The 23,999-nt window shown below is 40.8% G+C and overlaps 1 protein-coding gene across 3 annotated transcripts in view; it reads left to right on the top strand.

The window, feature by feature from the left end:
* FUT8 (fucosyltransferase 8) overlaps window positions 1-23,999 on the top strand; it is a 228,983-nt gene that overhangs the window by 34,832 nt on the left and 170,152 nt on the right. For all 3 annotated transcript variants that reach the window (XM_074997231.1, XM_074997230.1, XM_074997232.1), the window contains exon 2: window positions 18,640-18,741. The gene's annotated coding sequence lies outside the window, so the exon portion shown is untranslated. The remainder of the gene's footprint in view (window positions 1-18,639; window positions 18,742-23,999) is intronic.

Below are 23,999 nucleotides of genomic sequence, written 5' to 3'. Positions count from 1 at the left end.
AACTTAAGGGTGCAGTGTAAACATAGCTGGGGAGATGTAAGTTGACACCTAAAGAAAAATAGGCCAAGAGACTGGATTTAATAATGAGGAAGATTTATTGTACATCTTCCTTTAAAGGTGCACAGTTAAATCCTATCCTCCAAAGCACTTGTAATACCTCCCGGAGTGGTATTGTCAACAGACTATGTAAGTGCATTCTAGAAGCCATTATCTGATCATTGATGAAGTTATTGAACAGAACTGGATGCAGAAATGAGCCCTGGGGGACACCGCTCATTGTGCCCTTCCAGCATGACTGTGAACCATTGATAACTATTCTCTTGGAATGGTTTTGTAGCCCATTATGCACCTACCTTATAGTGGCTCTGCCTAGGATGTATTTCACTAATTTGTTTATAAAACTTTGTCATGCAAGATAGTATCAAAAGCTTTACTAAAGTCTATATGCACCCTTTCTAGCTCTTCCCTCCTACCCGCAAGGATTGTTATCCTTGTCAAAGAGAGGCTGGTTTTACAGTTTATTCTTGACAAATCTATGATGACTTACTTATACCTCCTATCTTCTAGATGTTTGCAAATTGATTTTGTAATTATTTACTGTTTTTATATTTTTGGGTCAAGAAGTTGTTGATTGGTCTAATTCTCTGGGTTGTGCTTGTTTCCCTTTTTATAGATTGACACTATATTTGCTCTTTTCCGTTCTTTAGGAATCTCTCCTCCATGACTTTTCAAAGGCAATACCTAATAGCTCAGATATCTCCTCAGTTAGCTCCTTGAGTATTCTAGGTTGCATTTCATTAGGCCCCAATGACTTGATATCTAACCTGCCTAAGGAATTTTTAACTTGTTCTTTTCCTATTTTAGCCTCTGATCCTACCTTATTTTCACTAGCATTCACTGTGTTGCTCATTCCTGCTTAAGAGCCTGTTCCAGGGACAGCATTTTCCTTGTCTTCATTTGCTCTCCAATCTAGGGGTGAAAGGAAATTAAACTTTCTAACTAGTTCAAATCACTGTGTGTGCACTCTTCTTAAAATAGGAGTTACAAAAAGTACGGTTTGATGTTATTTATTAAGGACAGTCTCGTATTCACATGCATTGCAGCTCTTGAAGTATTGATTTTGCAACTGAAGTTTTAAAAATGGCTCTTCTTCCTATTTTGGCTGCAGGCCTCTGGCTATGGCCAGTTGTATGCTAGCTAAGCTGTATGGGTGTCTGCACTTTTGCTGTGCTCATGCAAGATTGCATTTTCCTCTGCTTCAGGTTTGTTTAAAGTTGTTTTCTTGCCCAAATTGTCAGTCCTTGGATAGACTTGTGCAAGTGTCACTAGTGACCCTGGAGTATCTGCAGTTGTGGATAGGATCAGTTTAGTGTTTTGAAGGTGTTCTCTTTGACTGGCCTCCACTGATCAGGACCATAATTATGGATGTCTCCACAGCAGGTTGAGCAGTACACCTGAGGACATCGAAAGTCCCAGCAAAGAGTTCTACAGGCTGACTGCATGTGGTGTGAAGTAATTCCTTTTGTTAGTTTTAAACCTGCTGCCTATTAATTTCATTAGATGACCCCTATTTCTTGTGTTATGATAAGGAATAAATAACATCTCCTTATTCACTTTCTTCACACCAGTCAAGATTTTATAGACCTTTGTCATATCACCCTTCAGTCATCACTTTTCCAAGTTGAAAAGCCCCAGGCTGAATCTCTCCTCTTACGCCAGTTGATGTATTCACTCCCTATTCATTTATGTTGCCATTCTCTGTGTCTTTTTCCACTATGATGTATTTTTATTTTGAGATGGTATGGTCAGATCTGCATGCGATATTCAAGATGTGAGTGTTCCAAGTAATTATATAGAAACATTGTGCTAATATCTATTCCTTTCCGAATGATCTTTGGCATTCTGTTAAGTTTTTGACAGTTGCTGCACGTTGAATGGATATTTTTCAGTTTGGTCACTATCAGGTGCAAGAAGGGCAGAAAGGAACTACGACTGAATACTGGTGGGTTCAGCTGAGGAGCTTGCAAAATCACTGTAGAATTTTGTTTTACTATGAAAATTGGAATAAGAGTTTTTATTGTGAGGGCTCTGTGGATTATTATATGTATACCTGAATAAATTATGTCCAGAAGTTAAGTTTCAAGTGGACAGTGGATGAGACTGTGTTCTCTTTATGGCTGGACTGAGGGGAAACTGAGACAGGCATGTTTAAGATACTAACCATCACTTTCCCAAATAATAAGTGAGTACCCTAACCACTGTGATGTGAATAACAAGCAGTCCTGTTGCACCTTAAAGACTAACCAAATTAATTAGTAATGAGCTTTCATGGGTCAGACCCACTTCTTCAGATTATTGAACTGCGACATAGAATATTCTGGTGTGGCACTCCTATTGGCATAGTGCGACTGCAAATAAACAATGAAATTTTTTTCATTTGGTTGTAGTCAGAGCTAGCATCATAATGACTCTGTAGCTGCAAAGACTTTTTATGTTATTTGTCAACAATGGAACAATGTCAACAGGAGAAGCTGTAATGGAACCCCACATCAGAATATCCTGTAGCCAAATGGCTAGGGCATTCACAGGAAAGGTAGCAAATTCCTGTTCAAATTCCCTTTTTCCTTTCAGATGAAGTGGAGACTTAAACATGGGTTCCAGGTGAGTTCCCTAACCACTGGGCTAGAAGTTATGAGATACTCACCATTTCCCCTGAGTTTTTTCTTTTATATTTTTCTGTACTTTTAGCATTCACATATACAGGGGCTGCTATCCAGCAGTTAAGGTCTGAGCCTGCTTAAAGGATTTGTCCACACGGATAATTTAGGCAGAAGAATGCCTGTTTTTCACTGGTTTGTGAATTGTTTTGGTTGTCTGCCTGCTAGTGGAGCGAGAGGAGGAGATGGGGCTTCGGTGCATATGCCCAGAGCTGGAAGAAATCATATCCAGGGAACTTTTACTGCAGAACATTGGCACCAAGCACATGTGGGCTTCAGTAGTACTTAGTGGCAGCTCAGCAGAGAATTTGTGAATCCAGCCTAAAATAGCGGTTAGGTACCTGAGGGTATTTTATGAATCTAGCCCAAGTGCATAGAGAGCGTCATCCTGTAATTTTATTACCAATCTAAGGAGAAAATTAATGACTATGTTGTTTTGTATAATGTTTCTCTAACAAAAGTGTTAAATTCCTTTTTTGCAATGGTCTCACACTATATTTCTGGTATTTGTAATTATCTGTAAAATTGCTTCATTTGCCTATATAGATGGTTTTTAAAAGAGAAGCTAAAATTGCTAATATTTTAATGTATGCTTTATATTCAGTTTCCTCTGAATTTATTGTTCAGTGTGTTCTGCAAGGAAGCCTTTTTCTACATTAGTCTGTAATTCAGAAGACCACTTAGTAGTGCATTTTGAGTGTCTTCACAGTCATGCTTTTTAAATTCTCATCTTCAGTAACATCCAGGCAAAAATGTTGACTCTGCAATCCCACAGCCTAGCACGAACTTCTCTCAGGCAGCTCATTTGGCTCTTTCCAGGTGAAAAAGAGATTCATACTGAAAACGTTGCACAATTTAAAATATATAAGTGGAAGCTGTGCGAGTAAAGTGTTGATGAAACTATTTGGCTTACTGTAAGGTGATAAGTAACCAGTACACAGTGGCAGAATTTTTTTTGAGATTGTATTTGCAAAAACAAATATTTGAACAGGTATGTACATGCCTCTATTGTTTGACTGTCCACACACTAAAAATGTTATCTGTACAGCTGACCCTGGAAACTTGATAAGTTTGTTGTTTTTGTATATATTCCAAGGGCTGAAACACACTAAGGTTATATAAATTGCATATAAACCACTTAAAATCTTACAAATGCTACTTTCATCAACAGTGCCGATTAAAATTGTTTTATTCCATGAATATGTACAGTGTTAGATTTGGGTGAGCAAACTTTTTGGCCTGCAGGCCCCGTTGGGGTTCCAATATTGTATGGAAGGTGAGGAAGGGCAGGCTTGGGGAGGCTGTGGCTCCTCAAATAGCCTGGCATGGCCTGGACTCTGCCTGCTTACTGGTCCTCTGGATCCCAGCCTTCTATCCATCCCTCCCTGTTTCTGCCCTCTGACCAGCCCACTGGGACTTGTGCACCCTTTCAGACTCCCCCAGAACCTGACCCCCATCCAGATCATCTGCTCCTCATCCACTGACACCCTCCACATATCCCTGATTCCTCTTCAGCCAGTGCTGCATTAGAGCCATTCCCACAATGGTAATTGGAGTCAGTGAAGGGTTTCTGGTACTGAGGAGGCTGATCATTGCTCCCTTGGTGCAGCATTCATTAGTGAGGGTGAGTGTCTTGACACCAACCTGGACTGGTGTTGAGGCCAGTGATAGTCCAGCATTTGTGACTATTGCAACATTTCTGACTTGCCTCTAGATTAGGCACCCTAGGCAATGCTGGAGGCTTGTCTTTGGTGGCTGGGAGTTGGGATTAAGTGTCTGTATGAGTTACTTTGCTGCTTTGACCCATGTTTGGCAGTGGAGGGAGAGTCTAGGATCTCCACTGGGGGCAGCTCTGCTGAAGATTGGCTCAGGGCCAGACTCAACAGTGCCTGCTGGGTTGCCGGGGTCAGCAGCACCGGTTCATGTGGCTTGCCCTCCAAGGTTTGTTTCTGGTGCGGTAGGTCTCTGTGGAGAGAATGCCCCCAGATTACCTTCTTATGATGCTTTGATTATGAATTGGAATGATGCCTAGGTGCCATAGCAAGCTGGACAGCTTCCTTACCCTATGCGTTTCCACCAATCCTGCTTCTCTCCAAAGTGATCAACAAGATTTGATTCGATCAAGCCACTGTAATCTTAATAGGCTTGGTTTCCTTATTTACGTTACCTATCAATAGATTAATCTGTCCCTCTCCCGACGGTGCCAAATCTCCTGACACAACATTAGTATTCATGAAACAAAATCACTTCTTTGGTTTTGGGAAAATCACACAGGATAGATACAGGGAGGATTAATTGAAATCACAGATTTTGATCATGATTTTAATCAGTTAGCAGGAAACCTTGATTTAAATAATTATTTTAAATCTTTTTTAGCCTTTGTACTTATTTTTTGTATAGAGAGAGTGATTATCATTGATTGGCAATCGAACAGCATGTTTTAATGTAATAGCATTTACATTCCATTTCATACTTTGGGTAACTTGGAAGGAATGCTGTTTTTATAGTGATTTATTTAAGCAATTATGTAGTTTAACAGGCATTTATTTAGCGTCTTGTTAACTTTTTATTATTTTATTGTTAAAAATGGTGAATGATGCATTTCTTATTTACTGGAAAATTAATGTTTTTACTCATGATTTTTATCATGATACATTTGAGTGGTATTTAAAACTCAATTAAAATGCAAAAAAATCAGGATTTTATATGTTTTTGTTAGTTAAAACTGCCTAAAGTTTGAGGAATACATGAGAAGAAAGTTAATCAAAATATATGTTGCATTTAATATTACTGATTATTAAACTGGCAAATCACTCTAGATAGTGAATTGAACTGATAGTCCTGGTTACCAGGGCCTTTAATTATTTGGAAACATACAAAATGTACATATTTGATCTTTTTTGTCATTTTATTACAAGTTGTTGTGTAAACATTAACACAAATGATTAAAATTAAATGTAGAAGATCTCATGGTCTCATACCTAGGTTTTCATTTATAGATAAAAGAGAAAGAAAAGCTTTCATGTTTTCTCAGATCGTAATTGGTTTAAACTGATCTAATCACTGAACTGAAATTGCAGAAGAGAGTACAGCTGATGAAAGCTGCTTTATCACTTCAGGAAAATGTGGTTCCAGGTGTTTAGTCAGTGACTTACGCCAGTTTAGTAGTATGATTTTCCTTAAAATTCTTACGAAAAACATGCACAACTTGCGTATTTTTATGTATTTTATTAGAATAAAGTTAGGGTTTATAATAGTTAGTACATTGTCAATTTTAAATTAGGTTTTTAAAATCTATGTATTTTAAAATAAAGATTTTATCCACACTGGATAGCTGTAGTATACTTTAGGATAGTACCACTTTTGCCATCAAAGAGGCATTTTCTAACAGTGAAAGCTCATTCTGTACTGAATTAAAAATCTTTATCTCATGGTGAAAAAGGAGAGTGAATTGAACTGTTGGGAACCACAGTGGATCTTTAACATTGATACCGAATGGTTAAGTCAGAAAATGACAATTATACCTGGCAAGAGACATAAACAATAAGAAGGGGTTCTTTAAGTATGTGAGGAGCAAGAGAAAGATGAAGATAAGTATGGGTCCTCTGTTTAACAGGGAAGGAGAATTCTTAATGATACCAAGAAGGTTGAGGTATTTAATGCCTATTTTGCTTCAGTCCTCACTAAAAATATTAACAATTACAGTTACTCCACATAATTAATCTTGACAATATAAGGGGGAAGATTGTAAAAGCCAGAAATGGAAAGAGCTGGTTAAAGAATTAAATGTGTTCAGGTTGTGAGGGCATGATGAAATTCATATTTGGGAACTTCAGGAACCACCTAAAACAATCTCTGAACCATTATCAGTTACTTTTGAGAACTCATAGTGGACAGGTGATGTTCCAGACAACTGAAGAATTTAAAATATAGGGTACTCTATTTGCCAATGGGAGCAAACAAGATCCCAGGGATGATTGACCAGTAGGCCTAATTTAGGCACCAGGCATGATGTTTGAACAAATTAAACAATCACTTGATAGACACCTAGAGGGTAATAGGGTTACCCATTCTCCAGATCATCACCTTGTTGTATTGAGTGGGATTGCATGTTCTGATGAATCCCAGAGCAACGCGATAGGGAGTCTTGTACTCCACCAGGGTCACCCATGACAGCAAGGTCAACAGGAATTGTCCAGAAGAAGAATGATCCTAAAAGTCCTCAATGGCAGAACAGGTGAAAGATAGCAAGGGTAATGATACAATAGCTGTGAAGGCAAAGGAAGGCTGCAGTTGACAGGAGACTCCCAGTTGTCGTGGATCCTATACCATTGGAACTGGGCCTTTCATCAGTCAAGGATCATGTGATGGCTGCAGTACAATAGTCCCTCCATATTAAAAGAAGTCATGCACTGATGTCTTCTTATGTGTACTACTCTCCTAGACTTAAGCCGTACAGTGACTGGCAAATGACGATGGGGAGCAGGATTATGAAATCTGGAATCTTTTAATTATGGGCCAACATGTAGGTGGTGGATGTATACATCAGTCATTCTGTTTTGAGGACCGAGGTGGTGTAACAGTCTGGCATCTGCATCCATGACTGAGTAGCCCTATTTAGGATCCTCTCTGGTCACTCTGCATGGGGAGGAGGCTAGAAAAGGTGCTCTAAATGTAGTGCACCTCAACCCTCTGACTGGATGACTGCTGTCCAGTGTGTTCACCTTTGTGTGGTCAAAATCGAAGGATAAACTTTGGAACTTGGAATACTTGGACTCTAGTGGACAACCCAGACAGTGGGAAATAGATTCATGGAAATTATCTCCTGCAAGATGCAATGATTCAGCATCAATATAGCTGCCTTGTCAGAAATGTGTAGACTAGAAGGAGGACAGCTAATAGGAGAAGGTGTAGAGTACACCTTTTTTTCTGGAAAGGAACCTGTAAGGAAGAAAAAAAATTCATAGAGTAAGATTTGCCATCAAGAATGAACTGACGGAGATCCTATCGGACGTTCTGGTCGATATCAATGAGCATATTATGACTCTTTGCCTGAAGTTTGCCAAAAACTGACAGGGGACTGTTGCGAGTGCTTATGCACGAGCTCTAGACACTGAAGATGATGTGAAGGAGAAGTTCTACACCCGATAGGACAGAGTCTTGCAGGACAATCTCAAAGACAAGATTATTCTCTTGGGGGATTTCAGTGCTGGAGTTGAAGAGACACACACCACTGGCAGAGTATCATTGGGAAAGAAGGAGTTGGCAACTGCAACTCCAATGGAGTACTCCTCCTTACAAAATATGAAGAACACGAGCTTGTCATTATGAACACCTTCTTCCCTCCGAAAAATAAATTTAAGACCTCATGGTAACATCCTTGATCGAAGCATTGGTACCTCATAGAGTATGTCATTGTCCATGCTTGGGATTGGTGTGATGTCCTGCTCACATGTGCATTGACTAGTGCTGATGATTACTGGATCAGTCAGTGCTTTTTTTTGATCCACAGTGATGTTTAGGATTGTTGCCAAATGTAGAACTCAAAGGAAACTGATCCGGTGAAAGATCAACAACTTGAAAGACCCCATCAGATGAAGTGACTTCCAGATAGTGTTCTGCAGGAAGCTGCTGACAGTACACCCTGATGATGTGAAAGAACACTGGTGTCAATTGAAAAATGCCATCATTGGAGCTTGTGGAGAAACCATTGGCTACCAGCTCAGGAAGCATCAGGACTGGTATGAGAATGATGTGGAAACTGAATGCTTGATTGTGGCAAAAGGGAAAGATTTTAGGGCCTGGCAAAACAACAACTATACAACGAAGAGCGAGACGCATGCCAAGGCCAAGGTAGAAGTCCAATGTAAAACAAGGACTCTGAAAAACCAGTGGTGGACTGAGAAGGCATGAGAACTCCAGTCTGTCTGTCATGAATGATACAGGAGGTTTCTTCAGTGCCACCAAAGCTGTTTATGGTCCAAGGAACCATAGAATCAATCCCTTGAGATCAAAGAATGGTACCCAGTACTTGAAAGTCAAGGAAGACATTGCTTCTTGCTGTAGGGAGCACTTTTATGAGCTCTTGAACTGCCCCTCCGCTGTGGGCCTAGAATCCCTTGATCAAATCCCACAGCAACTGCCTACGGGGCTATCTTGCAACACTTTATACCCTGAATGAAGTCCAAGCTGCCATCAAAGCAATCAAGAGCAACAAGGCAACTGGACTAGGTGAAATCTTCGCCAGAGTCTTCAAAGAAGGCAGACCAGAGCTCCACAAACAACTCCACCTCCTGATTCTCAAGACACACTGATAGTCTCTTCAAGAAGGGTGACAAGTCAGATTATGGACACTATTGTGGTATCTCCCTGCTGGCAATGGCAGGGAAAATCTTTGCTCAAATCCTTGCAAACCAACTCTTGCCACTCTCAGAAGAGATTCTCCCAGAATCACAGTGGGGGTTCCAGTTATTCCTAGGAACAGCGCACGTGATTGTCATCGCTTGGCAACTGCAAGAAAAATGTCTTGAACAAAACCAAGCCTTATACATGAGTTTCATTGATCTGACCAATGTGTTCAGTTCAGTCAGTTGTAGAACCCTGTGGACCATCCTTTCAAAGATCAGTTGCCCCTAAAACATCATTAGCATCTTGAGGCTGTTTCATGACAACATGACTGCCACATCGAGAAATAACAGATCCCATAGTGACCCTTTTGAAGTCAAAACGGGACTCAAACAAGGCTGCATGATTGCCCCAGTGTTGTTCTGCATCTTCATTACCATGACCCTTCATCTCATTGATGGGAAGCTTCCAGATGGTAAGAAGATTGTCTAGAACGAACAGGAAGCATCTCAATGTCAGGAGATTGAAGGCAAAAATAGGACCTTGGTTGTGGAGCTCCAGTATGTGGATGACAACATGGTTGCTGCTCTTTCTCTCATAGCCCTTCATATTAAGCGCTTTTGCCAAAGTGTACAAGAGTCTTGGCCTCGCACTGAATGTCAAAAAGACACAGGTGCTCCATCAGTCCTCACTGACGAGATGGTCTCATGTACCGTCTATTGTAGTCAACAGAGAACTGTTGGAAAATGTGGAGCTTGCTTCTCTCCAATCTCTTGCATGCTCCATGCTAGAGGTCATCTGCAACCCTGGGAATTCATGGCCAGATGTGCTGCTGAGGTGTGCTGCATTGTCTGCTTGCCATGCTGGCCAAGTAGGAAATGAAATTCCAACTTTGTTGGGCCATTTCCTGCACACCTGGGCTGTGTCTACACGTGCCCCAAACTTCGAAATGGCCATGCAGATGGCCATTTCGAAGCTTACTAATGAAGCGCTGAAATGCATATTCAGCGCTTCATTAGCATGCGGGCGGCAGCCGTGCTTCGAAATTGACGCTCCTTGCCGCCGCGCGTCGCGTCCAGACGGGGCTCCTTTTCGAAAGGATGCTGCCTACTTCGAAGTCCCCTTATTCCCATGAGCTCATGGGAATAAGGGGACTTCGAAGTAGGCGGGGTCCTTTCGAAAAGGAGCCCTGTCTGGACATGCCGCACGGCGGCAAGGAGCGTCAATTTCGAAGCGCGGCTGCCGCCCGCATGCTAATGAAGCGCTGAATATGCATTTCAGCGCTTCATTAGTAAACTTCGAAATGGCCATTTCGAAGTTTGGGGCACGTGTAGACACAGCCCTGGAGAGCAGCAGAACTGAAAGTGGTGGCCAAAGTGGTCACATTGGGGCACTGTGGGACACTTCCAGGAGCCAAGAATGTAGAATTTCTCAACGTTCTATCTGCAGTACCGTAAAGTTAACCATACAAGACTGGTTCTAGCATTACTCCTCGTGAAAAGCAGGAGTAGAAAAGTCAACTTTAGGCGTCCTTAAATGTGGTCAAACAGACCCTGTAGCAGCATAGCCTGATTTGCTTAGAAAATGGACCTAAGTCACCTAAATTGGACCTAACCTCCTAGTGTAGACCAGGCTCAGGGTTTGAGATGGCATCCTTTTTGTAGAAATAACCAACTTAATCCTAAAAAGCTTGGCATAATTGTTGCTCAAAAGGATGAAAAGGTCAAAAATGGAAAATTTGGGAGAAGGTCCCACTGGCTGTGCCTCAAGATTGGGAAAGGATTGATGGGAATAAGTCTAATAATCTAAATTCTTTTTCAGAACTCTTTTACTAGTAAGATATGTGGATCTAGTTCAGGAGTCTGCAACCTGTGGTCCACAGCCACATGCAACTCTTTAATGACTTCTTTGTGGCTCCCAACGTTGTAATTGCAATTTTTAAAAAAAAGAAAAAAAAACCCCTCCTGATTATTTTTGATATTTTGGTGACTCTGTAAAAGCCACACAGTGAACAACTCATGCCTATATACCAAATTATATGTGATCTTGAAACCAGTAGTGCCCCCCATTTTAATATGTGCAGTGCATTGTGGGATATGTGTGAGCTTTTATTAAATTAAGGGTTAGAAACTGTATAATGTTGTTTATTAAGGACCATCTCATATATACATGCATTGCAGCTCTTGAATTACTGAACTTTTAACTGAATTCTTGCTCTTTTGGTTGCCAACCACTCGTCTAGGTCTTTAATGCGAGCTATACCTCTTAAATGGAAGTTTCAAGTTAGAGGTAACCTAATCAAACAGGAAAAAAATCTTCAGATACATTTCTTGCTTACCTGTTCTTTCGTTTATATCTAATATCAAACTTTATTAAGGATACCTTTAGTCAATAAAATAAACACTTTTATTTGTCCTTCTGGATTACTCCCACTCAAGTCATGTGGGATGTTTAGACAGGACATTAGAAAAAATTTCCTGTCAGGATGATTGATCACTGGAATAAATTGCTTAGGAAGGCTGTGGAATTTCCATCATGGGAGATTTTAAGAGCGGGTTAAACAGACACCTGTCAGGGACGGTCTGTATGGTTCTCGGTCCTTTCATGAGTGCAGAGAACTAGATTTGATTAACTCTTGGAAGTTTCTTCCAGGTCTATGATTCTGTTAGGCTATGTCTACACTTGCCCTGTACTTTGAAGGAGGCATGGTAATCAGGCTGACAGGAGATTACTAATGAAGTGCTACAGTGAATTTTGGGGAGTAAAGGTAGCTACACGGCATGCCAGTACTTCGAAGTTTGGCACTTTGAAGTTGCCATCAGGGAGATGTAGCCTAATGAAGTGCCGCGATGAATATGTTGCACTTCATTAGTAATCTCCCGTCAGCCTGATTATGGTGCCCTGTTAAAGTTATCTTTGTTTGAACCCTTTTATAGCCTTGGCCAGGCATCAGCAACCTTCACCACACAGTCCATCAGGGTAATCTGTTGGTGGGCCATGAGACATTTTATTGATGTTGACTATTTGCAGACATGGTCCGCTGCAGCTCCCGGCAGCCATGGCTCCTTCTGGCCAATGGAAGCTGTAGGAAATGGCTGGGGCACAACCCCCCCCCCCCTCCTCGAAGGCTCCTGTTTGCCTTATTAGGGGAGCGTGCCCCGCAATTTGGGGATCTTTGTTCTAGGGTTTTAGCTCGCTCTACAAGGTTGCAGTCTGCTTCTATGGCACTAACCAGGAATGTTGCAGATCCTAAAAGTTTTAGTGCTGCAGTCAAAAATTAAGTACACACTTTCTCCAACCACTGTCCTTTTCGTTCACATCTCTAGATTAGTCCCTGTAGTTGGCACTGCAGTTTTGTCCTCTGTGTTTCACCCTGTTCTGAAATTCCTTTTTCTCTGGCGGGATACTGTTCGGGCATCATGTGAAGTGAAGCACTCAAAGAATCATTAATTGAGGAAGGAGGGGTTACATGCCATGGATGATGCATGAACACACCCTTGTGGGGAAGCTAGCTCACAGTCTTTACCCCTCTTCTTGAAGCCCAATTCTGTCTGCTACCTACCCTGCTGAAGCCCAAAGGACCCCCAGCATTGGGTAGTTTTCTCAGCTGGAGTGTCCCCAACCCCAGCACTGGGTGAATGGGCAGGTGGTGCAGTCCCAGTGCCAGGAGCATGGCAGCATGGTCCCCAGCCTCTAGGCTATGGGGAACAGAAAATAGCAAGTAGGATGTGGCGTAGGAGTGGAATGTGGGTGTCTGGGAAGGCAGAACCTTACCATGCTTCCAATACCTGCCATCCAAGTTGCCCACCTTGTGCAGTACCTGGAATTCTTCAGAATGTATGTTTCTATGGCTTCTCACCTCCCATCCTCCTTCCCTTCTCTGTTGGCATTTCCTCATTAAGACTTTTCAGGAGTGAAGAAACTGAGAATGGTTTATATGTGCAGCCTTTTATAGCTTCAGTAGGATGTGTAGGGTGTATGTGTAAGACAAATGGACACTGCTGTCAAAAATCTCTGCTCAAAGATGCAAGGAGCATGCACACTTGAAATGGAGCACCCAGGAGGGAATACATCTTGAAAACCTGCACTTACTGCACAAGATGAGTAACTTTTTCCTTTGTGTTCCTAATTGGTCTTTTGAGTATCGTGTTTTATGCCTCCTTAACATGAGAACTACAGATTATAAAAAGTCAAATTTATACATAGTAATATATTTGAGATCTTCCTGGATTATGTAACACTTTAAACAAAAAAATTGTAAAAAGAATTTTTATGCACAGCATTTCATTAATGGAGAAAATTGTTTACGTGAATTACTTCTCTTCAGCATAGTTTGTGAAAGCCTTTTTGAACACTTCAGAAAAGGAATACAGCACTGTGTTTTGGCTTACGCCTTCAGTGCTAGTAATGTTTCCTGGATTAAGGTTGGTTAAAAGAGAAATTTCTAATCTGTGTTCTTAACTAATTTGTTTTTTGCGTGACAGCATGCCTTTAACCTATGACTTAGAAAATAATACACCCACAGGAAATTTTGTTTTTGGTAATGCTTTTAGTGTAGACAGTAAAAATCAACTTTGCCATATTGCTGTTTTATTAGCAACTGTGGCTATTTGTTGCAGGAACAATTTCCAGTCACATTATTGCATGCCTAATTTTTTCTTGTTTTTGTTTTCTATCTCTCTGTTATATATTCATCTTGCCAGTTCATTTTCAGCACTGTTTCCAGATTTGAAGAAGTGGGTCTGCCCCTCGAAAGTTCATCACCTAATAAATTATTTTGTTAGTTTTTTAAAGTGCTACTGGAGTTTTTTTTTTTTTTTTTTTTGTTTTGTTTTTTGTTTTTGGTGTGCATGTTTAAAAGTGTGAACTGTGTTGTAGTAACGCTGACATGGTTTTTGTCTGATTTATGTGACAATGTAAAAGATCTGAATTCATATAAGATCTAGATGTACAGCAAAAAAGATGGTAACTTGATCCAGTACTTGTTCTTGACACCAGTACGGCATTGTTTTTCTCTAGCACTCAGGACTTCAACTTTTACCAAAATATCTCTTCTATGAACTGGGGAATTTTAAAGGTTTTGTTTAAAACAAATCAATTATGTATCACTTTGTAAAAATAAAATTGAAACTGGAGTGGAGTATACCTTCACTTAGTAGTGAGAGATGTCATGAGCTCCCCATTATAAAAAGTGAAGTGGCTGTACTGTTAGGCTGCCTGATAAGAAACAGGATATGTTATCTTTGGGATGTTAAGAGGTTAATTGTTAAGCATACCAGGAAGTATAAGGTTTGCTAGTTAACCAGCCCTTCTGGCAGTGGTTGACCATGCCATGTTGGAGTAGCCCCAGTCATGGAGGGGCTGGCAGTCATGGTGGCAGGACCCCATGGCAACAGTGGGACCCAGCAATTGTTACAGGCTGGGCTGTAGGCCCTAAGTTAAAATGGTTAATTGGTTAAGTGATAGCATTTATTTGTTTAACCATGTTACCATCCCTCTTTTTGATTTCTGTTTAGTTTTTAAAGGTTAATTGTCAGGATAAACTCATAAGACCTTTAGGTTAATGAGATGGATAATTGTGTCCCAGCTTTGAAATTCATGGTTTCTTTCTGCAGTTGCCTATGACTATCTAGTCAAGATTAGGTTGGACATTTATCTTCAAATTTAAATTAATTCAAGAGTATTATTACAAAGTTTTGTAAAGATGCCATATGGAAACACAGGTTACTTATCTGTGGGGGGTGTGTGTGTGCAGCACACCCCCCACAAATATTCCATTAACTGTTAGTTTTATTTAGCTGACAAAATTATTGTCATATAATTTAGAGTGAAGAGGGTAACGTTTTAAAAAGTTACAAGTTAATGGTATCTTGGACTTTTATGACATTTGTGTTACTATACGAGAGTAAAATACAAGCTTCTCCTCACCTTTTATGCTTTCCACACTTTCCTATCCTTTGGGGGGGGTCTCATCCCTCCTCTCACTTGTCCCACCCCTCTTAGAGGATTCTCTTTCATAGGTTTCTGTTCACTTGTAGAGGTAGTGAGTAGAGAAGTAGTTGCTGCCCTGGGCTTGATCTTTCAGAACTTTGCAGCGACAGGAAGAGGCTGGAAATAGAAAGCTAGGAAGTGCAAAAGTACTTATGGGAGAGAGAGGCTGTGTCTATACTACAAAAATAACTTTGAAATTCCTTTCTTCAAAGTACAACTTGGAAGTAAGGAGCTTTGAAGTTGAGTGTCTACACACACCCTACTTGGAAATTTAACTTTGAAGTAGGGCAGTACTCCATTCCTGGGAATGGAGTAAGGACTTTGAAGTAGACTCTCTGCTGGCTACTTCAAAGTAGTGCCTAACTTCAAAGTTAGTTCCTAGTGTAGATGCGTTCACGGAGTAATAGTAAAGACTGACATCATTGGAGGGTTAAAGAGAGCAGTCTGCCAGTGTATTGCTGCTATGTTTGATGACTGCAAAACCAGCAGAGGGTGAGATAGAAGGAGCTTATTCTCTTGCGTGGATATACAGTGGAGGAAGCAGGAGGGAAAGTGGAGACTTGAGAGAAGGCTCCAATGTTATGGAGTGGCAGCATTTTTTTTTTTTTTTTTGAGAGAGAGAAGGAGGGATTCAGGCACCTGTGCCAAGCCAGGCACGAGCTAGCTCCTCAGCTTCTTTTGCTCTGGGTTCTTCCTGGGCCCTCTAAGCTTTAATTGGGAGACAGCTGCGGTATGGATTCCTTTATAAATTACTGAGGCAGCTGCAGGTTGAGAGAAAGGGTTATAGACGAGTGATCTGTCTTGTGAGCAGTATGTTTGACACCTTGCTTACCACTCGATGGGCTTGTGTGGCATTGACTATCATCTTAACATTGATGAGACAAGATGTGTGAGGAGGACCCTCTGTGTGGCTCATAAAAAAAATTTGGTCCAGTAAAAGATATTACTTCACACACTTTGTCACTCTAATATCCTGCAACCTACATGACTACAACACCACTTCATACATCTTACAGTGATGAGTTATACATTTATCTCTACATTGTGAACTCAACTCCCTTTTTCTAATATGCGTTACAGCCTTGTTTTATTTCTCTTCGTGGATGACCAGACATTACCTTATACTTAGCCAACACTGAGTTTTGATCTTTTCATACAAGCTCTCCCTGGTTTCTGAATTGCTGCCTCAATCATATCGCCATCACCTTTTCAATCACAGAGGCCACGTATTGTGAGTATCTTTGTTGTAGCCCTGTGGCCTTGAGTGTTGCAACCTTGAGTCCTCTACAAAAATCCCTTGAAATTGCTTCTGCTGTGATTATTTTTGGATGGCTCTTACCACATTATCTGTTAGCATTTCCATACTAGCTCTATCTTGTCTCAGATATCAAACACAAGCTTCTTTTTATTGCTCTCAATGTATGTTATGAGCTACAGTAAACACTTTCATATCTGGCTTTCCATTATCTGGAACTCTCATATAACCGGCATTTTGACCATGCGTAAATTTTAGTTGTCTTTTGTAAGTACAGTATAGTGAAAGTAAGTACAGTAAATATAGTATGTTTACTGTGCACAGTACTAACTTCGTTGGGAAATAAAGTACTCTGGATACATAGTTGTTTGTTTCTTACTCTCTAATCTTGTTTTTCTTTAGTGTTATGCATTGGTAGGTATGCCTCTCTATTATCCAGGATATGTAAATATCTGGCAACCTCCCAGTTCCGGGGCTGCCAGTTATGAAGGAGTTTACTGTAGATGCATATACTCAAACTTATTGTGCTGGCAGCTGCTTTCTTTGCTATTGTCAGCAGTGTGTGAGTTTTCCACCTATTAGTGCAAGAATACTTTTGAGAGAAGAAGCTTTCTTCCATGCCATCCCTTATGTGTATAGGGTAGAATTCCCTTCTGCAATCCATTTGAAAACCATACTTTATCCTTTTTTGTCTTCTGTTCTCTTTTGTCCACAGAATACTATTATCCAGCAGCCATGGCTAACTGAGACTATTGTTTATAGTACAAAACCACCCTATTTTTACTAAAACAACAAGAAGTGCCGTGGCACCTTGTAGACTAACAGATATTTTGGAGCATAAGCTTTCATGGGCAAAGACCCACTTTGTCCGATGCGTGAGTGGGGGTTCCAGAGGAGGGAACCCCCACTCATGCATCTTACACTATCCTCCTCTGGAACTCCCACTCATGCATCTGACGAAGTGGGTCTTTGCCCACAAAAGCTTATGCTCCAAAATATCTATTAGTCTATAAGATGCCACGGGACTTCTTGCTGTTTTTGAAGATACAGACTAACTTGGCTACCCCTCTGATACCTATTTTTACTGTGAACTTGTACTCTACTTGCAAAGAAACCATCTTTATGCAAATACAAGCTCATACGTTGAGGGGGAAAAAAGAGTGTAGTCCATACTTCAAAGGCAAGGGTTCTATTCTGGAAACTGACTCTGAAAAATATTTAGGGCTCTCTGTTGATCACAAAGTGAAGCTGAGATCCCTATGAATGATATTGTGGCAAAAAGGAATAACATGATTGTTGGATGCAGAAGAAAGGGAATGCTTAGCAGAAGAAGGGAGCCTTTACATCTGTATACCACATTGATGAGCTCTTTATCTTCTTGCCTTAAATCTATGAACCATTAAATTGGGATTCTTTAAAGCAACCTAAATAAGAAATTCATCTTTTTGTTGTAACTTCCACCTATGTATATGGAAAATTCCAAAAAAGGACTTATCACTTTTTAAAGAACAAAAATTATGTAATCCATAACTGATAGCCATTAAATATTCCTAATTATTCTATAAAAGCATTGCTTTTTTTATCTTTGTAACAGGAGGAGTTAGGAAACTAACGTCAATTTCCGTTGACCTTTTTATTAGTTTTTAATTCTTGTGAATTTGTGCTGACATCTGTCCACAACTAGACTTTTGAAGACTTTATTGTACAGTACTTTGTGAAGTAAAAGTGACAGAACAACTATGGTAAAATGCTATTAATGGAGGTGTTGTATGCTGAAGGTGAAGGTAAATGCTGTAGACAGTCTGCTTCTCTGGTTGCTAGTGATGGTTCTGGTGATGTAATGGGCCTGATGTTGGAGGGTAGATGATAGTAGAGAGTTACAGCAATAGGCATTCTCATTTGACTCTGAGCTAGAGGAAGTGAAGGAATTCAACACTTAGCTCTAGACTTTCATTAGTTTGTAGTTAGAAATCTGAAGTAAAGCAACTGTCTCATAAAGTTACGTATTATCTGAAGGTAATTGAGGTGAACTTTTTCTGTCTTTGCAAAAAACTTCAATACATGGTGAGAGGTCAGTTCTACCTTCACACAGATGATGCATCTTCTGTCTTGTCTTATATAGATTTTTCTTGATATAGCTGAACACTTAGAATACAAAATTATATAATTTATTGCACGAAAACTATTGGCTTGGCTTTCAGAGATCCTGAGCACCTACAGCTCACTTACATTTCAGTTGGAGTTGTGGTTGTTCAGTGTCTGTGAAAATCAGGCCCTATGTGGAATTGTTTTCATAGGTTGTATATTCAAGCTATTACTGTTTTGTTTCAGATCATTGTCTTTTTGAAATCCATGGAGAGAAGCAGATACATGTGATCCAGCTTCAGGTAGAAGAAAATCTCCATTACCTTCCATAGAAGTACGATGACACAGGTTGGTACCATAATTGAGGTCTACTTTCATTATTGTTTTAAATATTCTGATTTTAAATATTAAACCTTTGGCAATGTTTTGTCAGCTGTAGAAAATGGCTGTTTGATCATCCTTGGTTCTCTTCATAATTTTGTGTAACAAGTTGTTGAGAATTATTCATTCATATATTGTCTGCAAATTGAAATAAAGTGAGTGTAGTCATTTTTTTACAGTTGCAAACAGAGTGCAAGGAAAATGTGAAACATTGCCAAAATACTCATTGCTGTATTTTGGAGTAATTTTATACAGGTGTATGTGGCTGCGTAAAGTGTGGCTACTATAGAAGGGTGCAACTATAAGGTGGATGCAAAACTGGCTGGATAACCGTACTCAGAGAGTAGTCATTAATGGTTCTCAATCCAGCTGGAAAAGTATAATAAGTGGGGTTCCACAGGGGTCTGTATTGGGACCGGTTCTGTCCATTATCTTCATCAACAATTTTGATATTGGCATAGAAAGTAAGATTATTAAGTTTGCAGATGAAACCAAGCTAGGAGGGGTTGCAACTGCTTTGGAGGATAGGGTCAGAATTAAAATGATCTGGACAAATTGGAGAAATGGTCTGAGGTAAACAGGATGAAGTTTAGTAAAGACAAATGCAAAGTGCTCCACTTAAGAAGGAACAATCAGTTTCACATGTACAGAACGGTAAGTGACTGTCTGGGAATGACTACAACAGAAAGGGATCTAGGGGTTATAGTGGACCACAAGTTAAATATGAGTCAACAGTGTGATGTTGCAAAAAAAGCAAACATGATTCTGGGATGCATTTACAGGTGTGTTGTGAACAAGACACAAGAAGTCATTCTTACGCTCTACTCTGCACTGGTTAGGCCTCAGTTGGAGTATTGTGTCCAGTTCTGGGCACCGCATTTCAAGAATGATGTGGAGGAATTGGAAAGGGTCCGGAAAAGAACAACAAGAATGATCAAAGGTCTAGCGAACAGGACCTCTGAAGAAAGTTTGAAAGAATTGTGCTTGTTTAGTTTGGAGAAAAGAAGATTAAAGGGAGACATGATAGTGGTTTTCAGTCAGGAGGAGGGAGAGAACTTGCTGTTCTTGGCTTCTGAGGATAGAACAAAAAGCAATAGGCTTAAACTGCAGCAAGGGTTGGGCATTAGGAACAAGTTCCTAACTGTAACGGTGGTCAAACACTGGAATAAATTGCCTAGGTAGGTTGTGGAATCTCCATCTCTGGAGATATTTAAGAACAGGTTAGATAAATGACTATTAGGGATGGTCTAGACAGTACTTGGTCATGCCATGAGAGCAGGGGACTGGACTCGATGACCTCTCAAGGTCCCTTCCAGTCCTAGTATTCTATGATTCTGTGATTCTTAGTGCAAGTCAATGGAGAATTGTCTGAGTTCTGAATGTCTGAAAATATTGTTAGTGTTTTTTTGACCCAACTGGCTAGCCATATCTGAGGTTCTGTGGGTAGAAGTGATTTGAAGAATAATTGATTTTTCCTTTTGATGGCTGTTGTTTTATTTATCTCATTACATTCATTCTGAATGACAATGACTTATGACCAATCCATAACGAGGTTTAACCCAACATATAACTAAGTACTCACTTTAATTTGCATATAAGGATTTTAAATAAATGTTTAATATTTCACCACTGATATTTCACCAGTTTACTAAATCACACTTTTTCCACCTTCATTCTATAGTACTGTTGGAATGTTTGTGTTTCAAACACTTCTGGGGAATGTTTAAGTTCAAACTACAAAGTGTTTTCATTAGTTATAAAAAGTAGTTTATATTAATAGGCTCTCTACAGACTTCATTAAACAAATCTAAATTTCTAGCCCAAAGTACCATGATAATGTCTTTTAATTTTTCTTCTGCAAGATTTCAAATAAATGTTTAGTGATTACTGAAAGCTTAAACAGAGGGTATATTTTTTTCTTCTTTGTGTGTCCTGAATATTTTCAAGTTGACTTGTGGTTCATTTTCTCTTGCTACCTCTTTCATAACATCACCAGAAAATTGTCTAGCCAGTGTTGAATAAAAATGCAGTATTTCTTTTATCTTACTGTACGGTTAGTAATTTTTACTAAATAACAAAAATATTGAGTTTATTTTTGATAATTTACAAAGATACGTACACATATAGGAGTTGCAATGTTTCACTTTACATCATGCATGTGTGATCTTCTCACTCTTTCTCATTCTTTCTTCAGAGAAATTTTCCCTTTTTATTGTAAACTGCTTTATTCAGTGGTACTCCTTTAGGAAAAATGTATTTTACTTTTCATTGACCTTTCATCTCACTATTGAGGTATGCGCAAATCTCTGGGGTTCAAATGCTGTTCCAGCTATCACAAATCTAACCACTCGGTAATCCTCACTCTTGCTACTTAAAATGCTTTGGAGGTCAACAAGTGCCATATCTGTAGGCGCTTAAGACCAGGACTAAGAAGCTGATGGATATTCAACTTTGAGATTATCCTGACAGAAGTAGCCTTGCAACTCACTTTGAAACCCAACAATTTGGTACTTAGCGGTTTGGCCTTGACTGAATCTCAAGGCATTGCACTGGATTTAGTGAAATTTTCGGGATGAGAGAGCTGGAGAAAAGGCACTGTTCTCTTTCTCCATTAACTTGCAAGCAGCATCAGCAGTCTAACACTTGTCTCTCTTGTAACCAGAAGAATCTCTTTAGTTTGAGGGCTAGGTGTCAGACAGAGTCATGCTAGACATCCCGCATAGATTGGAGGTAAGTGAGCTCTTGCTACACACTCTCTGCTCTACTGCATTCTAGCATTTTAGAGTTGTTGACCCAGGCATCGCGTGGTACCGTTGAGGCATTGCTGTTACCTTATGTTGCATTTATCAGAGAGGTAGCCAAGTTAATCTGTAGCTTCAAAAACAACAAGTAGTCCTGTGGCACCTTATAGACTAACATATTTTGGAGCATAAGCTTTTGTGGGCAAAGACCCACTTCATCAGATGCATGAGTGGGGGCATTTCAGAGGAGGATTTAAAGAGGGAGTTTCAGTAAAGGGGAGGGCCAGAGCTGACAAGGTCTATTCAGTTCACAACTCTGCATTAACTGCCGATAATGGGCCACATCCACCCTGAATGAATAGACCTAGTCAGCTCTGGCCCTCCTCTTTACTTAGACTCCCTCTTTAAATCCTCCTGTCCTGAAGCAGGTCTTTGCCCACGAAAGGTTATGTTCCAAAATACCTGTTAGTCTATAAGGTGTGAAAGGACTTCTTGTTGCTTCTGTGGCGTTGACTCTCACTTGGTTGGTACCTGTGACACCTGAAACATACAGTGCAGCAGCTCTTTCCTGTCACTGTCGGGGCTGATCACTTACTCAAGATGAAGTCCAGCTATCTGTTGTTCCTCCCATAAATCCCTGGTACTGGTGTCTTCCTCAGCAAGGATACATTTTCTGACATTTGGGACTGAACTTTTGTCAGTACCAGCAGCATGTGAAAACTCTTGTAGGGCTGACCACCTATACAGTCACTTTGAACAGGAAACTTTTCAAGTAGTGTCCCTGTGTGTGCTCTGCTCTGGTTGTCAGTGCATCCTCATGCTGGCAATGGGAGATTCTTCATTAGCTGTGGTTTCCCATGCTGTGCACACACCGTAGCATTTCCTTGCAAAAGCAGGACCCTCAGTTACTTTTCTACTGACTTCAGCACCAGATGGAGCACTTCTCTCTCTCACTGCAGAGCAAGGAAAAGTTTATTTAGTGTTGTTATAATGCATAGTGCTTCATGTTTTCAAAGTTTTCTTACCCTATGTTAAAACAAACAAACAAACAGTGTAGTTTTGCTGTGCCATCACTTTAAGTGCTGAGCAAACTTCAGGAATGCAATGCCTTCTTCCAATGGGCACTCATCCTGCATCAGGTGCCTGGGCGAGGCTAACTGGACACAGAAGTGCACCCACTGCTCCAGCCTCACTGTGCAGGCTCAGTAGGATAGGGCCAATATGCTGAAGATGTAGCTCTGAGAAGTTTAGCTATCCTCTGCTGCCAAGACTGGAACGGAGCTGAGTGGGACAGACAGTGTATGTCTCTCTACCTCTTCCAAGATGCTGGCCACAAAAGTTGGCATTTCTTACCATGATCCTGGACTCTGGTTCCATCTGTTCAGGCCTTGCCAGTTGATAAGCCCAGCATGCCATCCTTGGCACTGTCTAAATCGGCGCTGCAGAAATGGATGCATTCGGAGTCAAGTCATAAACACTCAGTACCAATGCTGTCAGCACCACTGACTATGGCCACACCAAACATCTATCCCTAAGAGGTCTTTGGCGCCAGATGCAGCATCTAAGAAGCACCACACCAGCTCTCTGTGTTGCTTTAAGATGGCACTGCACTCGGCACCGAGGAAGTCAAGGGCCAAGGTACTGCCCCGTGCCTGCTTGGCACCGGCCAAGGCACTGAAGCTACATTGGCTATCTCTGCACCCCGTTCCTTAGGAAAGGAATGGGTGGCATCGAGGAGATCCCATCCATGGCTCCATGGCTCCATGACACCAGGCCTCCTGCTTTGCCTCCATCCCATGTTCGTCACTCAGGTCCTTGTTCTCCTAGCGATCAGGTGCTAAACTGCCCACCCCAGGTGGGGTTGGGGCTCAGACCAATACAGCATGTTTTCATTGAAGCACTCCAGTCCCACATGCTTCCACTGAGAGGATGCTCTTGTTGCCCTTGCCTACCCACCACCATCTCCTCCTTGGTTTGCCCATCATTACCCATACCTACCACACCATGTCGGGCACTGGTGTTCCTGGGACCCATGTTCCCATTGCATCCAACACCATCCGATTCCCTCAACTACATTCATGGATCCTCCTTGCCTCGCTGCACCATACAACTTCAGCCACATATCCACTATCTCAAGAGTCTGGCATGGAAGACTTTCTCTGAGGGTGAGGACAAATCTCTGGTGCACCATTCCTCCTCTTTGCCCGATTATGTTGTCATGTGTGTGTCTCCACTGGGGACCTTCCACGATCTTTTAAAAACGATGGTTCTGGCTTCAGGAGGTACAATATTGATTGCTCTGTATTCTCTAGCCACCCACTTTCTCCAGGACTGCCCAGCCAATGGATGAGGCCATCATGGACCCTATGGAGGTCATATGACAAACATTGGCCTCTCTCGCTCTGCCTCACCAACAAGTGGAGACAATGAAATATTTCTTGTCAACCCCAGGATGTGGACTTCCTTTTTATACATCTGCAACTG

Source organism: Carettochelys insculpta, chromosome 6 (assembly GCF_033958435.1).
Source record: "Carettochelys insculpta isolate YL-2023 chromosome 6, ASM3395843v1, whole genome shotgun sequence".
In the NCBI taxonomy this organism is placed as follows: domain Eukaryota; kingdom Metazoa; phylum Chordata; order Testudines; family Carettochelyidae; genus Carettochelys; species Carettochelys insculpta.
This window is presented reverse-complemented; position numbering and strand designations above follow the sequence as displayed.